Raw genomic sequence first — 18,004 nt, 5'->3', positions numbered from 1 at the left:
TGGATGGATGGAAATCCCTCTTAGGAATACTGCATTTCAATAAAGACACGCGTAAGATGTGTTCTGTGACAGAGTGTTTTTTGTTTTTTTGCATAACAATGGATTTGTTAAGACAACCTCTGTACAGCTAATTTATTTATTATTTATTTAATTGGCTACTACAGAATCATAGGTGTGTGAACACACTCCTGGGAATTACCCACATCTGGGTTGGGGTACTTGGCATAAGCTATTTTAATTCATAGTCTTAATCTTTGCTACTGTGCTGTTTGAAGGATTTGCATTTCTCATGTCTGGGAGAAGTAGACATCTACCATTAGTTTGAGAGCCGTGTTGATTTTGTAGCCACGTGTGAGCATGCAGTCCCAGCCCCCCGATCGGGGTCTGGCGGCCATCGGAGAGTGGCAAAAGTTTAAATTTGGAAACTACATGTGGGCGTTCTGTGCAGGCGGTGTAAGGCAGAGGCAACTACCGAGGTCATGCATGCAAAGCAACTAGAATTTACAGTTCTAGTTTGTTGCAACTAATGCTTTGTTCGAAGCACCTTCTTATGCTTTCTTAGAAATGATATGATGCAGAAATATTATCATGTTTTAAATAACCAAATTTTCATAGCTCCTGAACCAAGGATTGAGTCAAATTTAAATAAAATAGTCAGATCGGATCCTTTGTCATCTCATGGAACCAGTGTCCCTCCCCCAGAGGACAAATTATGTATTACATGTTATTGGTTTGTAATGCCTCTCCTTGTGCTTCTTTCAATGTATCACTCTGTATTTTATAATCTGCAATGTAATCTGATGCCATGTTCGTTTAACTTGCTTATATATTCTCTAAGTAAGAACATTTAACAGCCAATATTATCCAGGAAGTATTTAGTTAAGAAGCTCTTTCTCTTTCATCTGCTGTGATCCCTACGAAATGTGTTTAACCGAACCATTCTAATTGTTACGACAATTAATGAATAATTTTTCTTCTTTTTATCCAATGTTTAAAAACTAAGAATGGTAAAACTGTTTATGACCTTTAAGAGTTTATTGTGGAAAGGTATGCGATTAAAATACGCGCAAATAGACTTTAAGACCATATTAAATTTAAGGCACAGCATCTCAGAGAAGACCAGAAGCTATCTTCCAGAACACGCCCCAGGCAACAAAACACAGCGGCAGACACGTGCTCGCTCTTCTCTTCTTCGGCTCTTCTCTCTGCTCTCGGCACGCCTACGGAGTGTGCTCCGTGTCCAAGCAATGCCAAGAGTCCGTCCCAACATTGTCTGTGAAATTTTCTTTGTCTTCCAGCAACGTACGCCATATTCACGCCAACCTTCGTTGAATTTACTTTGTTTTGTTTGTTAAGAGTTATCAGATCGTTTAAGCCAAGCAACTTTGATTCAGGAACAAGCAAGTTCCCTTTTAAGCTTTATTTTAGTCAAATTAACTTCCACTGTTCCCCCCGAAGTTTGGACCCAGCCATGTGGGTCTGTTATGCCAGCAGTAATCCAGAGGACATCAAACCGACGAACCAAGCCAACTAATGGCCTATCACTGCAAGTTTTCTTCAACCACAAGCCGGCTAGGACGGACCTCCAGGACAAATCTGCTAGTAAAAAGCCGGTCCTGGTGTGTCAAGCTGCTGAAACTGGACGCCTAGGACCTGAGCGTTAACTAGTCGAGAGGCCGCCCAAACACCAAGTGTTAACTAGGAAAGACACAGATAACTACAGCAGGAGATTTTGAGTTGGTCCGTAGTTGTTTTGCTCCACAATCTCTCCACAAGTAGCATGTTCTAAACCCATCTCATCCTCTCTGAATGAGTCTCAATCTTGAAGCTCACAGTGTCCAATAACACAAACAGTTTACCTTCCTTCTGACCCTGAACAGCTGCTAAGTCTAGCATCAAAGCAGATTCAACCTCATATTTATAGATTTTAGTGTAAACCCTTGTTAATCATCCATCCGAACTGTAGGCAATATCAGTTAAAACAAGTTAAAGGAAAACAATTAAAGAACAGTTAACATCATTAACACTATTATTAATGAATGTTATTAAAATTTGTTAGTTCAGTACTTCAGTCTTTATTCAACCTCCCCCCTTTTGCCCACGTGGTCCCTTGGGACACACATGAGCAACTTTCTGGACCATGTTTTGAAAGGGTTAAACAATAACATTCAACAACATGGAATGAGCTGGCAGCCTCCGTTCTGGCTTATTCTGTGGGAATCTGTTAAGGGGCATTTTATCATTTAACGGCAGTAAATATGTGCAGACGCAGAAACATATAGTTTAGTATAAAATAAGCACCAGAAACAACAAGCAACAGGACAACAAAGCACCAGGCATCTGGTTTCCCCCCCAAGATGTATCAGAACAGGTCAGGTTACTATCTTCTGGTCAACCACGTAAGTGAGAACGCAGGTCAAAGGTCAGGTCTTCTGTGGAGAGCCTTTTCAGTCATGAGTAGGGCTGGGTATCGTTCAAAGATATGATATCAATACGATACCTCAACTTCGATACCGGTTCCTGAACGATACTAATTTTATTCTCAACACACAGAAAACCATTGTTGTTTGTATAAAGTAACTTAATTATCACATTATCATTAATAGTTTATTTTAATAATTGTTCCTTTGAAAAATTCTACTGCTTGTAGACATATTTTCAATGTAACATAAGCCTATATTGTGTTTTTGTTGTTTTTATTCCTCTTTCTTTAGTTTTTATAATGTCATTTCATTGTTTATTAATTAGATATTTGTTTATATGTGAATTTGTGCTCTGGCAACATTGCAACCTAAACATTCATGGCAATGGGCGAGAGAGAAAGAGAGAGAAATCTCTCATCTCATGGAAACAAGTTTCTGCAACTACATATCAATGTTTCCTCCTCACTAGAGGAAGAGGTGTCCAGGCAACAACTATCACAATAGAAAGTAAACTCAGCTGCCCGTGTCTTTATTCCCCTGCATCAAAGTAGCATACATCAGCCCAAGGATCTGTTTGTTAGTCAAAAGTAGTTGGGAAAATGTAGCGTGTGTGGAAGCTACCGCGCTACTCCGTCAATAAAAGAGCTTTGATTTAATTCAGAAAACAGCGACGCTGCCACCAAGCTACTGAGAAATGTAGTTAAACTAGTAACGGTGCTACTTGTAGCGACGCTACTGCCCAACACTGATCCTACGGTGGGCATGTGGAAGCAGGCTCAGTGGCAGTAGGGCGCTGAGACGATGACTGCACCGGCCCTGTCTTGACAGAGCAACTTTCTGCTCTTAAGTTTATTCCATGCACAGTCAAGGGCTTCACCAGGTCTGTCGTGTCGCTGCTCTTGGCAGCAATTATCTTCCGTCGCAAATATTGCATCGTGCGGTGTTGAATCAAGCCACACTTTTAATTTTCTCCACGTCTTTTCCATCCACGAGCCACGTCTCTGTGCATAACCGGCGTGAACTACTGTTTACATCACCACAGCCAATCACTTTTAGATGTGGGTACATCAAGAATGCTGCATGCTTATTGGCTCATTGGAGTTAACAAGAACCTTTAGGTATCGAAATTCGGTACCGAAAGACAAGGCATTTTTTGATACTCAATGGTACTGAGGCAATTCGGTCGGTGCCTAAAAAGTATTGATCTCGATACCCAGCCCTAGTCATGAGGCTCTGTCATGTCAGTTTCATCAGTTTCAAGTCGGTCAAGTGCACTGTTTTAACCATGAATCATGGGAGAGATATCTCTTTTTACCTTTGTTAATAATTAGGATCTTTTGTCTACAAAATCATCATCACCTCTTTATGGTGATTTGGTTTTGGAATAGATGGAAAAGGCTTGTACGCTGTGGGAGGGAGAGACATACTGTCACTGTGATCACATGTCCCAAGTTTATCCTGTCTGTTTTGATTGCAATTAAGACAAACTAGTTTTGTGTGTGTAGCCACTGAGAGCTAACCGCTTTAACAAACAATGGTCATCTCATTCAGGACAAACAGCGCTACAGAGCGTGTTTCGTCATCACGGCGTTCTTCTTCTGCTTATATAATTCCGGCAGTGTAGTTGTCTGTTACTACATTAAATGCGTCCGTAAAAGAAGAAGAGGAAATAATATTAATACACAGTCTCTGTGTAGTCCTCTGGTTTATTAGAAGTAAGAAGAGAAGTGACATTTGGACAAATGAACGAGCACACGTGCTATTTAGCACAAAAGCTGACAGCCTGTGGATCTTTATACCATGAAGGCAGAGGAGTCGAGACAGCTGATGGCAAAAAATCACAAACATAATCGGTGTGGATTTTCCCAGATGGAAGGCTTTGATGTGGGACAGATATTTTCAAAGTGGAGCTGAAGTTGTCTGTTTTCTGCTGGACAAATAATTAAGTTAGTCAGACTTGCAAATGAAAGCTGTTGTTTGAGAGCTTTAGCTAGAAGCTGACCATAATCTTCTACAGACCTGCCATGTTTCTCCTGTCCTCTTGTGTAAAATATGTAGTTGGATTAACTTCATGTAGCCATGTTATTCTCCAGCGCTGTGGAGAATTATTTTTGTGACAATAAAACGGTAACGTTAGCTCCCAGCATGGAAGCATCAGCCAGCTAAACTTTTACTGCTCTGGTAGAAAAAACATGTAGTTGGATTAATTTCATGTAGTGACTCTCTCTCCAGCGCTCTGTTTTGGCTTTGTCGTTACATTAGTGAGACTAGTGAGAATTGGCAATTAAACGTCGCTTCCAGCATGAAAGCTCAGATGAGCCAGCTCAACTTTTACTGTGCTGGTAGAAAAAAATATGTAGTTGGATTGTAATTTAATGTAGTTCTTCCACAGCACTCTGTTATGGCTTTGCAACGTGGACAGAAATGTGCCCTTACCTTCCTGAGACAAACAGCTGATGAATATTATTGGCAATAAAACGGTAACAGTATGGACGCTCAGATCAGCAGCTAAACTTTAGTTGAATACTGCCCTGATGGAAAACATGTATTTATTTTACTGTTAATAGTGACACATAACATGACCGTGTGCCTGTTAAGTGACCAATATTGAATACTTTCCGAATTTGGATATTGCTTCCCTGCTGTGCACAAAAATGTGTAAATTGTACTTTCGCATGCTAAATGCCCATTAAAAACATAGCACCGTTTTACCACAAGCTAAAATTATGGCAATCAGTACTACTTTGTGTTTCTGTTGTATTCTAAAAAAAATAAAAAAGACATTTTGGTAAGATTTGCAGATAGTTTATCTAATTAATTAAGTGACGCGAGGGGAGCCTTGAACCTCACCAGCCAATGCATTCGTAAACTTCATGTATTATGTGGTTTATAATGGACTGTGGTGCAGAAACAGTGAGGCTTACATTTTCCTGTTATCTGTCAGTGGACATACTTAATGCACTAGATGTGATAGTTTTTGAGATGTTCTTCATTTACTTTGGTATGTTAGTCCAGATGAGCCAACCCTCCCAGGATGTGACAAAAAGTATGATTACAGCACTGTAAAATAATGTATTACAGGAGTATCAGACATCATGTAATACTTCATTTCTTGATGTGACTGTTGTTTAATGAACAAGTAATAATAATATTCACAATAACATATGGTTTTACTCAATAATCAAGTAAATATAATTTCTTAATACATCAATGTAAATAAACCTGATTTCTTGACTGGCAACTCTCTCACAGAGGACATCTTTTGTCCAGTCTCAGGCACCGTAGCTATACAACTTGCTTGGATAGGGGAGCGGGGGTGGAATTCGCAACTCTCACCACTAGATGCCACTAAAACTTACACACCAAACCTTTAAATAAAATTGTACCATAATTATGCAGATGACACAGAGATTGTCATCATGTCACCAGGGGACTCTTTTTACCACTGCCTTTTATTTTAATTGTATTAAAATTATATATTGCTTGAAACTCAATTGGTTAATGCTCTCTCATAAGTAGTGACACCAAGTCTCAACGGGGCAGAATCTCTAATATAGTTCTCCGCTGTCTTGGTTGTGGTGCGTTCGGGCAGGGCCGAGTAGAGCTGTTTTGATTGTCTTAACATGACCGAGAAGGATTACAAGTACAGTTTTTTCTGCTGCTTAGACCGACTAACAAAGCATTATGAACCTGATAGAAATGGTCACCTTTCAAAATTTTTATCTTATTCAGCACATCCTGCTATGTTTTGATCAAAAAATTCAGTCCTGATCAGCAGTTTAATTCGTTCCTATGGAACAATAAACCTGCTTGCCTCGAGAGATTAGTTCTCCACCTCCAAGCTCCAGGAGGAGCTGGAGAACTGGACGAGGTTAAGCTTCTCCAAATTTCCACCATTACTGCTGGGCCTGTAACATCACCAGACACCTCTGTTCGGTCTAGTATTGTAATACTTTCTGATTTAACATTCATTCAGTATTTGTGCTATACATCTCAAATTTTGATTAAAAAAAGTAAATAGTAAGTAAGTAAAGTTTATTTGTATAGATTTCACAGATAAAAATCTCAAAGTGCTTCACAATAAAATGTAATACAACACAAAAATGTAAAATACAATGCATAAGAAAATTTAAATACAAATGGAAAACATAGAACAAAAACCACAAAAACCCGCGTTTAACTAAAAGCCTGCTTGAATAGCAGCTGTATCAAGTCAGAGATGTAGGGAGGAACTTCACCGTGCAGTGCTCTAAAAGTAAGGACCAGGATTTTAAAATGAATTCTATACTTGACTGGTGACCAGTGAAGTGCTGCTAAAACAGGTGTGACGTGCGCTCTTTTGTTAATGTGAGTTAAAAGCCTTGCAGCAGAGCTCTGAACAGCCTGGAGACTGTAAAGCTCCTTCTTGCTCAAACAAGTAAAAAGACTGTTACAGTAATCTAAACGAGAGGAAATAAAAGCATGAATGATCATCTCCAACTCACCCTTTGACACCAGTGTTCTTAATTTGGATATATTCCTTAGTTGGAAGAAACAGTTTCTGACTAGTTGTTTAGAGTGGTACTCTAAGGACATCGCTGAATCAAAAACAACACCTAAGCTCCTGAGGCTCGGCTGGACAGACGAGCCTAAGTCACCAATATGCTGTTTAATCTGAGGGATTCTTTCAGGGGCGATAATCAGTGTTTCTGATTTCTCTGAGTTCAGAAGCAGGAAGTTGTCACATAACCACTGTTTAATACGAGTCAAGCAGTTAGTAAAGACGACAATTTATGGAACTCAGTTTCCTTGAATGAGCAATACAGTTGAATATCATCCGCATACAGATGGTAAGATATGTCACTGAATTGACTAATTATCAGTCCGAGAGGATATATGTACAAAAGGAACAGGATGGGTCCCAAGACAGAACCCTGAGGTACCCCACATGACAGTCCTGCAGTTTCAGACATGATCTGATTTACATAAACACTAAAACTTCTACCAGAAAGGTCTATTTATCATAATATTATGATCAACGGTATCGAAAGCAGATGAAAGAGAACCAAATCTGTGTATTCCTTAGAGTCAGCTGACATCAGAATTCCACTAGAAACTTTCTGTAATGCAGTTTCTGTGGAATGCTTTTTACGGAAACCAGACTGGTTCCAGCTCTTGGTTCTCTAGGAAAAGGGTGAGTTGCTCTGCTACAACTTTTTCTAGAATTTTTGACATGAATGGAAGTTTGTATATCGGCCTGTAGCTCTTAGGTTGCTACTCATGCTACTCAAAAGCTACTCATATTCCTATTTAAAAGTGTGTTATTTAAAAATTAACAAAAATAAGCATAAACACAAAAGACATTATCATAAGAAAAGTAAAAAATAAACAATAGCCCTTTAAGTTGACAACTATGTGTATGTAACAGCCAGTCATGTGGATGCTAAACGCATTGAATGTGATTTTATTTCTCCACTTTACAACTAAAGTTCACCAGTCCACCAGCACATTTTCTCAAGTACATCTACTCAAGTAGTGTACTCAGGCAAAAGCCTGCTGCATCAGTCTACATTTTCAACACTGAATCAATACTTTTGACTGAAACACAACCCCTGTGTAACATGTGAATCGAAAACATTCAGCAGAACAGGTCCAAGTTCCATCAGATTCACCTTCAGACTAAACCTACAACTTCCTCTGAGTTCAGCTACACAAGAGAAAGAGGAAAACTACAACACTGCTGCTTCAACCTGCTGACGCTCCACACACTGAAGGTGAGTTTGACTAAAAACACGGGCCAAGGTGAAAGTTAGAAGAAGAGGGAAGTAATGGTAGTACTTCTTGTTGGAGAGAGATCAGAGAGCTTCAGAGGATCTCTGCAGTCTGAAAAACTCAAACACTTCTGTCTGGACCATCAGCAGCCAGTGTGTCTCACCTGCAGAGACTTAGAAAAACACAGCAACCACAGATTCAGACCCATCGATGAAGCTGCACGACAAACAATCCAGACATCGTTAAGCGTTTAAGAGCCAGTGAAGAAACAGGTGACTTTATACTCTAATGTTCAAATTCTATTGTTGTAAATTATGTTTTGGCATTATGCATACACTTGAGTAATATAACTGTAAGGTATTTATTTATATGTCTTGGTCATGACAGAACAGAATATGATCTACAATATTGATCTGTTTACTCTTTCTGTGTTTGGGAAACTGACACTTCTGCTATTTTGGATTTTCTTAAGTCAAGAAAAATTGTGGAGGACAATTTAAGTTTGGTTTAGACAGATAAATAAAGCTCATATAGACAGAGGTTAAAGAAAACTAACAGCACTTTTAAAAAAAGTTATGTCTCAGTCAGTGAACTTGTAGATAATATCAGTTCTAAAATAACAAATGTTGCCACTGCATCAGCCAAGGTGAAAGTGGACTCAGGTAATAGAAAATCTCCTTGGAGAAATGCCACGCTGGTAAGAACTCAAAAAACAGTGTCGAAAAGCTGAATGAAGGTCCAGGTTCATTTTGTTATCTATAAAGAGAGACTTTGCATTTTTAATTTAGAATTGTGAAATGCAAGGCGGTCCTTCTTCTCTGACATCATCACCAAAAACAATAATAATGCACGTGCCCTGTTTGCTACCGAAAATAAGTTAACCAACCCTCCTGTGTCTGTAGCCTCTGAACTTCTATCCACCAGTGCCTGCAATGAATTTGCCTCCTTCTTCACGGACAAAATTCAAACAATTAGACAAGCGATCAGTGCCTCCATGTCAGGTACAGGTTATGTGTCCACTTAAAAAAAATTCAAAATAGATTATATTACCAATATAAACATGGAGGACATAATACAAAACACTAAAGTATTCTGACATAAAATATGAAGCCATTTTCATCAACCTTATTAAATATGTAGAAATGACAAAATACTATTAGTATTAGTACTATTACTAGTATTTTAAATGTGTATTTAAATACATGCATCATAAATATTGCCCATCCCTGGATACAGTGATGACTTTATCACAGTTGCTTATTAAATGTGCATTATCACACACGCTGATGAGACTTCACTGGTAGTTAATGAATCACGGGACACATCAGACATGGGAACAGTTCCTACCCACAGGCCTCTGATAAACAATTAACTCCAAACACATGACGTCAGGAACAATACCTGTGCAATAACTTTACAACTCTGACATCTAATTCACCTGTATACTATTTACCAGTTTATTATAGTTTATTCATCATTTTTGTGATTCAGTAGCTGGTCAGTGGTCACATTGTATATACTGAATGTCTCATATCCACCTACCTCATGTACATATTAACATAATTTATCTTCTTATCTCTTTGCACTTTGCCTCTATACACAAATGTTGTAGTTTTTGAATATGTGTGTACTGTACACTGTATAGTCTGTGTCTTATTTTTTGCTGTTGTTACTGATTTCTTTTCATTTATGCTTGTTTTGTGTATGTACATTGTTGAGCAATGTAAAACTGAAAGTCCTCGTGTGTGTACACATACCTGGCTATTAAAACTGATTCTGTGGGTTTGCCCTCTAACAGTGTGGTGTGGTGTGGACTGATATAAAACTGTAATGTTTATCTTCACTCTCACAGTTCAGTTTTTCCAAGCAGACCTTTCTTCTAACACAACTGCAGTATCTGTCCCGAAGCATATGGATTGTGTACTCTTACATTTAATCTTTTATGTATGATCCTTTAATATTATTATTATTACCATTATCGTTATGGCTTAAGGTAATGTTTTTTATCCTTAACCTTTCCTTCTTCTCCTTATGTTAGTAGGTCCACATTTACTAGGGTTTAGGTCAGAGCTGTGAGATTGTTTTGGTGTTTTCCCCCCTCTTGTTGTTTCTCTCCTCTCCTTGAATGTTCATTCAAGGCTGAGAGAGGATCTCTGTTCAACAAAACATAGAAACCTAGACTGTGTAAATGATTATGCATCCCTTTGCTCGAGGCCAGACGTTAGTGACTGTAGGAGAAAAGAACCTCTGGTCCAGCTGATTTGTGTTGTAGTGCTTCTCTGTTTATTGTCTTTTGTTAAATAAAGTATTCAAAGACAACGGTTGGTTGTAACTCAATTATTTGCTCAACCCCTAACAAGGAACATAATTTCCATGACGTGCAACAAACAAGAGTCAGCTAATTTAAAGGTTTTATCTATAATTTAGCAACAGGACAACAGCGCAGACATGGAGTGGTTTAAAAAGTCACACAATTCACCAGTGGTTCTAAAACAATTTCCTTTTCTTGTTTTAGTGTAAATAGCATTGTGGAAACTAGTGACAACATGTTAACTTAACTGAAAGCCTCTGATTAGTTTAGGGAGAACTTAGACTTTTACCTGTGCAAAAGCATAAACAAAAAAGCAAATACTGTACTCAGGCAACAGCCTGCTGCACACTATCAGTCTACATTTTCAGCAATGAATCAGTACTTTAGACTGAAACACACCCCTGTGTTACATGTGAAGCGACAGCATTCAACAGAGGACTCTGACAAAGCGCCACCCCTCACCTGACTGATCAGAGACAAACCAGGAACAGACTGTTCTCCTTCATCATTAAAGAGACAAAAAAACAGACATCAGAATCACCTTTAGATCAAATTAACAACTTCCTCTGAGTGAGTTCAGCTACAGGAGAGAAAAGGGGAAAACTACAACACTGCTGCTTCAACCTGCTGACGCTCCACACACTGAAGGTGAGTCTGACTAAAAATATGACGCAAGGTGAAAGTTAGAAGACGAAGAGGGAGGGGAGCAATGACTGATTGGACTGTCTGTGTTTTCTGCTTCACTCAGAGACAAAATGGCTTCCAGATCAGAGGAGGATCTCTGCTGTCCGGTCTGTCATGACGTTTTTAGATATCCTGTTGTTCTGTCATGTAGCCACAGCTTCTGTAAAGGCTGTCTGAGGAGATGGTGGAGACAGAAACAAACACCAGAGTGTCCAGTTTGTAAAAGGAGATCTTCAAAGGCAGAACCACCTGTTAGTCTGGTGATAAAGAACCTGTGTGAGGCCTTCTTGTTGGAGAGAGATCAGAGAGCTTCAGAGGATCTCTGCAGTCTGCACTCTGAAAAACTCAAACTCTTCTGTCTGGACCATCAGCAGCCAGTGTGTCTCATCTGCAGAGATTCAGAAAAACACAGCAACCACAGATTCAGACCCATCGATGAAGCTGCACAACAACACAAGAAGGAACTTCAGGAAACTCTGGAGCCCTTAAAGTGGAAGTTGGATGTTTCTGAACTCCTGAAAGATGAATGTGACCAAACAGCAGAACACATTAAGGTCCAGGCCCACACACAGGGAGGCAGATTAAGGAGCAGTTTAAGAAGCTTCACCAGTTTCTAGATGAGGAAGAGGAGGCCAGGATGGCTGCACTGAGGGAGGAAGAGGAGCAGAAGAGTCAGATGATGAAGGAGAAGATGGAGGCTCTGAGCAGAGAGATAGCAGCTCTTTCAGACACAGTCAGAGCCACAGAGGAGGAGCTGAGAGCTGAAGACGTCTCATTCCTGCTCAGCTACAAAGCTGCAGTGGAAAGAGTCCAGCAGCGCCCCCTGCTGGATGATCCACAGCTGCCCTCAGGAGCTCTGATAGACCAGGCCAAACACCTGGGCAACCTGACCTTCAACATCTGGAACAAGATGAAGGACGTGGTCTCCTACACTCCTCTGATTCTGGATCCAAACACTGTTTATCCAGAACTCATCCTGTCTGAAGATCTGACCAGTGTGAGACGAGGAGAGAGACAGCAGCTTCCTGACAATCCAGAGAGGTTTAATTTTTACTGCTCTGTTCTGGGCTCTGAGGGCTTCAACTCAGGGACTCACAGCTGGGATGTCGAGGTTGGAGACAGTGCAGGCTGGGGCTTGGGTGTGTTAACAGGGTCTGTCCAGAGGATGGGAGACATACAATCTGCATTTTGGGGAATACGGTTCTGTGGAGGTAAATACTCAGCACGGTCACGACCAGGTCCATCCACTGATCTCAGAGTGCAGAAGAAGCCCCAGAGGATCAGAGTGAATCTGGACTGGAACAGAGGAGAGCTGTCGTTCTCTGATCCTGATACTAACACACACATACACACCTTCACACACACTTTCACTGAGAGGATGTTTCCTTACATTGACGCTGCAGATGAACTGAAGATATCACCACTGAAGATCTGTGTGACAGTGAAACAGAGCAGTTAGAGATAAAGATGATGATTATATTCATGATGTTTATTTCTTAAAGGGGAAAAGTCACAGAATTTAACCTGTTAAGCTGCATCTGCTCCTCATGTTGTCTCATTAATTGAAAATATTGTTGCTGTTTGTTGTTCTTTCAGTTAAATTATTTTTCTTTCACTTTTTATTGTTTTTTAGTTGGCTGAACCTTTACTAGAAATTATTTCACTCGATTTCTGATCGCAAGGTTTGGGTCTTTTAACTGTGACATTTGAAATGATATATATAAATAATATTTTGCTGTCTTTACAAAGCTGATTGCATTTTGTTATTTGCTCCCAGCTTCCTGTCAGCCTCCTAAATCTCCAACAACTCAGTTGTCACTATTACTATTAATATTTGGCTTCACTTCAGAAAACACTACAGTTTACACAGAGCTTCAATCCAAACACCGATCCTAAACATTCACTTATTCTCCCAGTCCTGTTCAGAACTGCATTTTCACAATTGGTCCATCAGTTGCCTTGAAGATTTGAATAATGGAGTTTTCTCTCCCATCTAATGTCAGCTGAACAGAATTTTCCTAATATCCACTTATTCTGCTTTTTCAATCCAGGAACTTTGCACAAAAACAATCCTAAATTGACCAATTTCTTACATTTTGATTTTAATCAAAGTAGTACATATTTATAGTTTGCAGAATAATTTAGTCTCTGCCCCCACTGTATCTCTTAAAGGCTATTAGGAACCTCTTTCTGCAAAGCAAGGTGCTTAACAAAACACATTCAATCTGCAGTTGATCATTTACATGTTCTGGACACGATAGTTTTTTGGTCCAAAAATCTGGGTTGGTCTTCTGACACTTTATATCTTCATCTTTATAAAAGACTTACTGTGCAAACTGACAAACATTTCCTTTTACTGGAAATGGACATGTTTGATATGTGTTCACTGCTGAAGTCTCCTTCATTTGAATAAAGGCATTCATGAATCAACGCAATACTGTGTTAACTTGACTCTGTACCAGTGGGGTGTTTTGACCCAGTATTGGTTTTGTTTTTACATCACTGCTGGGTTATTGGATCAGAACAACCTTTGTAATCCACTGTTGCGTTGGCTATATTGATCCCACACTGGGTCACTTTTAACCCAGCAATTTTTAGTGTGGTTTTATTGCAACAGAGTCAGTAATCTATCAGTACTTTCGTTTGTTTGTTTGAAATTTAAAATCACAGCCATTACTGAGTAAAAATAAATAAACAAATCAGATTTGTGCAGGGCTCAAAGACAGGACTGACTTTGACTCTGGCTGCAGAGAGTTCCCATTTGCAGTAGCACATGGGTCATGTGTAAAACAGGAGCGTCGGACTTCATTCAGCCAGAGGGAACGATCACCAACCGTGTGCAGCGAGAGGGAGTGGACAGGGCCAAAGAGAGGAGGTCGTGGAGCGGCTCGGTGCGCTGCGGATGGTCGGTGATCGTTCCCTCTGGCTGGATAAAGCCTAACGCTACCGACTTTTGCTCTTATCAAATCCTAAGAGAGTTCATTAAATAAGTAGACCTATGATAAGTATAAATAAGATATTAAATAATTAGCTACTTTTTACTTGAGTAGATTTTTATATTTCACACCACTGGAGGTCTCACCTGATTCATTATTTCATCTAAATTATCTATTTCTAGCCGTAGACAGGTAGACAAGTCCTGAGGTTATATTTACTTGCCTATACGGAACACCTTTTTTTTTAAAAAATTGCACACCCTCCTCCAGATGTATTTCCGTCCTAAATGTAACCTGGTATCACAAAATCTAGAGTCGGTTTAAGGAATCTCCTGTATGCATATTAGCTGTGGTTTTTCTTTGAGACCATCCACAAACTTCTTTAATTCCTGTCCAACAGCTACCAAAATTCTGGCATTCCACTGCAGGATGCAAAACATTAATAGACTAAATATCAACCTCATCATCATCTTTCATTTGGTTTCCATTATTCCTTCCCCTTCTGTCTGTTGAGAACACATATCTATGGAGGGCCTTCACCACACTTCTTACAACATCTGAATTTTTCTTAGTCTGCTTCATGTCACACATTACTTCCACAATGAAAGCCAGGAATTCCATCTTACTCACCACCACTGAATCTTCTGTTACACAGGCTAGCGGAGGGCGTTCCCCTTCTCTCCTCCTTATGTCCCCCACCTCACCGCTTGTTGCAACCTTTTTGACAGCCTCAGCATAAGACACCCCTTTGTAAGTCTCCCTATATTGTTGCACCCTCATAGCCTGCTTACATTGCTCACATTCACCATTTCCAGCAGTATGCCACCGCATGAACCACCCCTTACCACCTTCTCCTTACACTCAGAAATCTCCTGTTCACCTCAACATTTCCCACATCTTCTACTTTGTCTACGAGCAGCTGCAATATGGCCATACCTCTGACATTTAAAGCACCTCAAAGGTGGCCATCTGTATGGAGGCACTTCTGGGAGGGCTCTTTCCTGAAAAGTTACCACCACGGTCGATGATTCCCGCTTAGCTCCATCACAAAACACTTTATTTCGGGTGGCCTCATCAACCCTCGCCTCCTTTATGCCCCTTACCAACTCAGCCATGGAGATACCCCATCAATCACCCCTTTCAAACCAGCCTTGCTCCCTGGAACAAATCCTTCCACCTGCCTCTTTCCTATCGCATCCAGTGAAACAGCCCTGTTCAACTGAGCCGAACACTTGCAAAATATAAGCAGCTTCCCATCAGCCAAGATTCTTGCACTCTAGACGTCGCCCAACTCTTCCTTCAATTCCCCAGATATAGCCTAATTGGATTGAGAGATCTACACCCAAACTGCCCTTACTTCAACTTAAAGATCACTTCATACTCTTCGGACCGGCTGCTGCTTCTTCTCATTACCTTTACCTGCTGATCTCTCCCTCCATCTGCCTCTTGCGAATCACTGGTTTTATTTTGATTTTTCCTGTTTCCTTTCCCTTAGGCATAGGTCTACTTCTTTCCCTCCCGCCCCCACCCTAAACCATGTGCTGCATTGCAGGAGTAATGTCTAATTTGTTGTATTGACTGATATTTCGCAGATAATTTGGTATTACCGCGTGACATCTTGTGACACCGCAAAAGTCTTTTCAGCCGCTGTGACGTTTAAAATAGGCGTGACACACACCTGGACCAACCCATAGTCGGAGCTGGACTCTACAGTGTTTATGTATTCATAAGTTTTATCAGTTAAGCCTATTAAAAATAATCAAATGCGCGATCAAACTTTTGGCCCTTCACCATTTGTGTAGCACCTCACAAAGTGCTGTTCTAAGTGTCATTTAATTTTTATATCACTGATGTTGTATTGTTGAATATGATGTGTGGATGGGCAGCAGGTTTGTAAAAATGAACATTAAATTGCGGCTGGATGAAGCACCTCCCCAGTGACACTGTGCGTAGGCCTATTTACGCACAAGCCACAGCAACATAAATGAATAATTACAAATCTCCCGATGTTGATTCATGTTCTGTGTTCTTCCGCACATCCAGAAGGTCTCACACACAAAAAAAGGTCTTCTCTGTCTGTCCTGTCAAGTTTATTACTGCAGGTTTTTTGTTTTGTCCCACGATATTTGCTGTGTCATTACTGCATGGATGGAAAAGTTTAAATAACTGACAGCAGCCTCCTCTAATCATCAAAGCAAATCGTTAAAGATAACACTCATTGTAGGCTACATCAATATAACACACAATAAAGAAATGACATGAAAAGCTACAAGGACCGGTGGAGATGTGATAAAATCCTGTGATGACAGCAGTAATTGGGTCTACATGAGATAAATGTGTCATTTTGTAAAGGGACTGATGATGAAACGTTCATCTCATCAAGCTGAGGGCTGAAATTAACTCCTGTTTTCAGACAAAAAGCGCTTTGCCTGGTGAATGATCAGCCTGCTATAATCTGTGATTGTTTTCAACAGATGCTATAATGTTTATTGGAACCTCGAGATGTTTCTACGTGTTAAAATGCTGACAGACATGTTTCTGGATTGTGAAGTAATGATCTGTAGCCTTTAGTGCCAAAAGCTGCTGCTCTGACAGAGATCAAAGCTCAAACAGCGGACAGGTGATGCAGCCGTGCAACAGGTCATATTTAAAATGAGCTTCGCGGAAAGGACATCTCATTTCTTTAAATGCCTGTTTCCTCGACTTCTCTCTCCTCCTGGACTCCTCAAGCTCACATCTCGGGTGGGAGGGACTAAGATGCACCGCGAGGAGTGGATGATCGAAGAGGCAGAAATTTGGGAAATTGAAAAGGCCCACAGACGATCAGATTCACCTTCAAACCAAATTAAGAAATTTCACTGAGTGAGTTCAGCTACAGGAGAGAAAAGTGGAGTCTGTTGGGCCTTCTTAACCAGCGCAGTGGCATTCACAGTCCACTTGAGGTCCTCGCTGATGTTGGCCCATGGGTAGTTAAAGCTAGTGATCCTCTCCACCTCCACTCCTTCAATCAAGAGTGGCTGATGCACTGTTGGCCCCTGTCTGAACATGATGAGCTCCTTGGTTCTCCTGATGTTCAGTGTCAGATTGTTGATATATGATGATATGTGAAATCTTAACATAAGAAGTAGTAAGCTAACATTTACGGTAAGGGCTGCTTGTTGGGTCAAATTGTTGTTTAGAAAATTTTGTGAACTGGTTAATGATTTAGCCTAGGCTACTAAAACGAACAACAAAACTTATCAGGATGGAAAGCTGGCAACCTACACGTTTCTCACCTTTGATCTTCTTCTTTAGGTCTGGATCAGTTTTCTGTTCTGATCTCAACAAGTCTGGTCAAATTACTGAGTAGGCACCAATCAAATGCAGTGTTTTTATGACATCATCAAGTAGACTTTACACAGAATTTGCTTTTTACAGTATTTTTAAACTACAAAATATAAAAACTAAAGTATTCTGATACGAAATATGAAGCCAAAATACAATTACAATTAAAAAATACTATTTTGTATTTCAAATATGTATTTTATATAATATGTATAAATACTGCCTGGATCCAGGTATCACAGTTGCTTATTATCTCCATTATCACATGCTGGTTATAGATTTATATATTAAGAGTCAGAAAAACAAATAGAGTTCTTTCAAGTCTCAGTAAGTGTTGAGACTTCTTTAGTAGTTGATGAATCACGACAGATCCAACACACAATCAGACACAGGAAGCGTTTCTACCCACAAGCCATCACTGGATAAACTCCAGACACACAGTGTCAGGAACAATCCCTGTGCAATAACCTTGTGACTCTGACATCTAATTCACCAGTAAACTCTTTACTATTTATTCATCATTTTTGTAATTCAGTAGCTGGTCAAATTGTATAAACTGTATATCTCACACATCC

At 39.9% G+C, this 18,004-nt stretch overlaps 1 pseudogene; it reads left to right on the top strand.

The window, feature by feature from the left end:
- The first annotated feature begins 11,239 nt into the window (after positions 1-11,239).
- Positions 11,240-12,651, top strand: LOC119886267 (annotated as a pseudogene).
- Positions 12,652-18,004: the final 5,353 nt, after the last annotated feature.

The sequence above is a fragment of the Micropterus salmoides genome, unplaced genomic scaffold (assembly GCF_014851395.1).
Source record: "Micropterus salmoides isolate LMB-PRFRI ecotype aquatic unplaced genomic scaffold, ASM1485139v1 Ms_hic_scaffold_4, whole genome shotgun sequence".
NCBI classification, from domain to species: domain Eukaryota; kingdom Metazoa; phylum Chordata; class Actinopteri; order Centrarchiformes; family Centrarchidae; genus Micropterus; species Micropterus salmoides.
This window is presented reverse-complemented; position numbering and strand designations above follow the sequence as displayed.